This window comes from Branchiostoma belcheri, unplaced genomic scaffold (assembly GCF_001625305.1).
Source record: "Branchiostoma belcheri isolate BF01 breed outbred unplaced genomic scaffold, Haploidv18h27 scaffold427, whole genome shotgun sequence".
Lineage (NCBI taxonomy): Eukaryota > Metazoa > Chordata > Leptocardii > Amphioxiformes > Branchiostomatidae > Branchiostoma > Branchiostoma belcheri.
Window position 1 is genome coordinate 34,464 of NW_017804051.1, and position 4,373 is coordinate 38,836.

A 4,373-nucleotide genomic window follows, 5' to 3' on the forward strand; every position below is an offset into this window, starting at 1 on the left:
TATGAGCATATTGGGACTCGATATTCTGTATAATAATCAATGGGAAGAATTAAAATGATACATGCCTGTTTGATTTTTTTTCTTACTATTTAACTCTATTTTGTGTTTTTACCTCCATGAAAAATGGCGGTATTATTTTTGGCGTGTCTGTGAGTGTGAGTGTGTGTGCGTGTGTGTGTCTGTGTGTGTGTGTGTGTGTGTGTGTGTGTGTCTGTTTGTGTTTCCGCACATTTGTAGTCAGCATAATTTCAGAGCGCCTTTATGGATTGTATCTATATCTGTATAGCCGGTATAACCACCTTTCGGCGTAACACACCAGCTTCTGTATCTGTATAGCCGGTATAACTGCCCTTCGGCGTAACACACCAGCTTCTGTATCTGTATAGCCGGTATAACCACCTTTCGGCGTAACACACCAGCTAGTCAAATGTAATGAACAGAACAGGTGGTTACTTCTGCGCATGCTTACTTCATGCGAACACGGCACGTCTACATATTGGCATGACAGGGCAGGTTTCTTTCAAGTTCTTCCAGGCTTAAGAAAACAGGATAGGTGTGATCATGCATCCGGTGGCCGTGACCATGAACCTGTAGCGGCTTGACTTTCGAAGCTATAAAAGCGGGTGACTTTAGCCACGCCGGCAGTTTGCGGGGAGACGACGAGTCGTGGCTCCAGATCAAGACACCGACTTCTCGCCACCGACGGCCACTTCACCTTGACCAACTTCGCCAAGACGCCACGCCACCGACGGCCACTTCATCAAGGCCAACCAACTTCATCTTGACCAACCAACTGCAAGGTGAGATACGGAGATCGGCATGTTGCATAGTACAGTTTGGTTGCAATTTTGGGGCAGCGGCTTTATTTTTTGGGGGGGAGCGACGCGAGTTATGCCGCGAATGGACGGTTTTGCCGCCGAAGGAGAGATTTCTCACCACCAGGAAAAAAAAACTCTTTCCCGGCAAACTCCCTCGGCGGGAAAACCGTGATCCGACCGCGGCATAACTCGCGTCGATCCCCGAAAAACAATTAACGCCGCCGCCCCACAGGTCTGCGTAGGAGGCTAACAAGGTAGCACCTAGCCTCCTTCGCAGACGTATGGGGCGGCGGCGTTTATTTTATTTTTTCGGGTAGTGACGCGAGTTATACCGCTGAAGGAGTGGTTTTGCCGCTGAGGGACTTTGGACTTTGCCGAGGAGAAAGGGTTTTGCCACCTAACGCCCCCATGTCTTCAAAGGAGGCTAGATAGCACCAACTTTCGTCCAGGCACGGTCAACAACGACGCTGGCGTCAAATCCCACCGCCCCCCCCCTCTCTGTCGCAAATTTTCGCCTTTCAGAACGGCAGTCGCCTGTCGGAAAAAGATATCAGTGAAAAAAGCACAAGCTCGGATTCGAACCGGGTCAGAAAGCGTAGCTTTAAAACCATAAACTTTAACCTAACTCTCTAAGTCACAAAACATCAAGGAGTGGATGGGCTGAGCTCATTATACTTTTTAAAGTATATCAGCTCGCTTCTCTTATGGCCCTGGCCTGTCGTACATTCACGACCTTCCCATGAATTTGTCCCGAATACCAGGCGGCCAGGTTCGGCTGGCGTTCGGGAGCAACCTTTATAATACCAAATGTAGGCCACTCCGACCTTTCTATTTGAATTGAAATGAATTTGAGTTAAATTGAGTCAAGTATGCCCCAACCCCCCCGAACATCTCCCGAACACTGCTGACTTACTCCATAATGACAGGCTGGTGTTCTGCTGACACTCGAATTTTTTTTTAACATTTTTAAACATTCGGAATAGTAGCCGAATTCACCGAACACGAGCCAAATTTTGCGCCGACCTACACCTAACCATGGTTCCGGAGACCATGAATGTGTGACAAGGGCGGGAGAAAAATCAACAGAATGTGTGGCACTTGACAACAAAATCAGCGACAAATATTTAGCCTCCGACACGCTCGAGTTCTAGTTCGGCCGCGGTGGGACGGTTTTGCCGCTGAGTGAGTTTGCCGCGAAAGAGTTTTTCACAGTTTTTGGCTGGGGAAAAGCTCTCTCCCTCGGCGTCAAAAATCGTTCCTCCGCAGCTTAAATCGATCGCGTAGCTCCCTAAAAATAATTAACGCCGCCGCCCCACATGTCTGCAAAGGAGGCTACCAAATATTTAACATTTTGTACACTCTTCAGTGAAGCTTGCCCTGTTTCTACTTGAAAGCGGAAATGTTTTATTGATCTTCTTACGTGGGTATTTACCGGTATCGTTGTACTTTTTTACAAGTTGATGCAGATTTTTCAAACTGTTACAGTTGTGGCTAGTCTCTTCGGTTGATTGGAGCCCCATTTTAAAGTCATTTTACTGCTGTTGTGTAATTTAAGTATAACGTGAGGATAAAAAGCCATGTGTCATGTGAAAAGATACAGATACGATGTACAACGTATTATACGTTGGCTGCGAAAATTCGACGGCACATACATGTTGTACATTTTGTAGTCAATCGCCGCGGTATGTTACTCTGTAGTGTACAGTCTATCTCTGTCAGTCTTTTGTCTTCTTTTAGTGATCCCAAGTAATTACCAAATTTTCCCCGTCGTTAGTCTCTGTGTCTTTTGACAGGTTCATTAGATAGTATGTCAAATGAGCCCTCCAAAAAATGGACCAAGTCACTGCCCGCCCTCCCCCTATCAAGAAGATACGTGAACAAACATGGCACAAGAACTGATTCTGCAACGTTCTTTTTAATTAAAAAAAATACGATACAAACATACTCCAAACTATCTTAGAGCGGAATTTATACATAACCTTACTGTAACGACGAACATATCTTTACGATTTACAGTGATAGTGGCAGCTTATAACGGATCGTCCATATTTGCAGATAAAACTCCGTACGTAAAAAAATGTATTATACTGTAATCACACGTCTACTAGGACAACATTCAACAGAAATTCACATAATCCAAAAAATTCTATTCGCTAGTATTGAATCTCATACCTCTTCCGCACAGGCTTTTCTTCGGGGCTATCTACTCGGTCTACAGTAACTTTTCAGTCTTGTTGCCGCGTATGCTGTTTCCGTGCCAAAACGTACAACAAAGAACTTCTGGGGTAGGCATCAAAAACAAGTCCGTAACTACAGAAAACGCGGACGGTTTTTCTCCAAAGAGGTCTCAGAATAGTCCGTGAAATTCCACCTGCAAAACTACGTAGGATATAGCCGTTTAAAAGATCGTCTAGCGGCCCAAATGTTGCCGCAAAGCGCACAGCGTCCTTCGGTAGCATCCACGCCGTCCGCCATTTTGGTCACGGTGTTTTGGTTTGGCCACGGATTGTTTGGGCTCTTCTTTTTACTGGTCGTATCCCCTGCCTGTTTTTCTAAATCGCGGCTCAGTCTCAGTATGTTTGTTTTTTTTAGTCGCACGTCTCTCGTGCACTTCTACCGGTTGGAGATTGTCTTCTGTGAATGCACTAACGGTGCGTGATATTCCTTTTTTGTACACCATTCGTAGTGGATTCCTCAATTGCCTCTTTTCCATGGTGTCTTTAAACGTACTTGCAAAGTTAACGATGTCATCACTAATATAAGTCGTGGTCGCTCCCAGCATCCGAGCCTGGGAAAGTAGGGTTCTCCCTAGGTTTGGACAAGACAGGTGTTTTTACGCAATAAGGATGAAGTTGATCATAATACTCTAGCAGCCTTAGTCCTCTATTATTTGCTATTCCCAGGTCATGTTTACCAACTGTGTCATGCTAATCTTTGTACGCATTATACGCAATCTTTATACACATGAGTCCCTATTTTCCAACCACCGAGCAATATATTATTTACCTTCGCCAAGAAGGTCAGGCCACACCGACTTAATTTTATGGATGACATCCTCTGAAGTCACCCAAACTAGCGCGCGCGGGCGAATAAAAGAAAAATCCGGCCAAAAATAAAAATGACATCACATGAATACAAAAGCTGGTGTTGTGAATTTACGGCAGTGCATATATACGACGTATACGACAAGCCGGCACATGCTGGCTTTGGCACTGTACGTATGTACTGAGGTGTCGATGAAGGTTAGACATCCAGGTAATACGATATGCCAAAAAACAGTTACTCAAGCAACTGGATATGATTTTGAAAACGTCAGACGTTTCAGCTAGTATCCACTAGCTTTCGTCAGTGACTGAGAGACCAGAGGGGAAAGCAGGTTTATATACACAACCTGTTGATTGATATGCAAATAAAGTGAAGACAATTTTTTTGGAAGTCGAAAAAGGAACAAAAGTCAGACAAGTCAAGACAAGATGATGCAAATTAGTCTGAAAGCTCCTGTTATACAGGACAGGAGCTTAAGTGTTGTCTGTCCTCGGGGCTGGGAGTGCCAAA

At 44.9% G+C, this 4,373-nt stretch overlaps 1 protein-coding gene across 2 annotated transcripts in view; it reads left to right on the top strand.

The window, feature by feature from the left end:
* The first annotated feature begins 583 nt into the window (after positions 1-583).
* LOC109478195 overlaps positions 584-4,373 on the top strand; it is a 21,272-nt gene continuing 17,482 nt past the window's right edge. Inside the window, exons 1-2 of one of the 2 annotated variants that reach the window (XM_019779655.1) lie at positions 589-692; positions 739-800. The gene's annotated coding sequence lies outside the window, so the exon portion shown is untranslated. Of the gene's footprint in view, positions 801-4,373 lie in introns of both variants that reach the window. The other variant, XM_019779654.1, reaches the window with a different exon arrangement.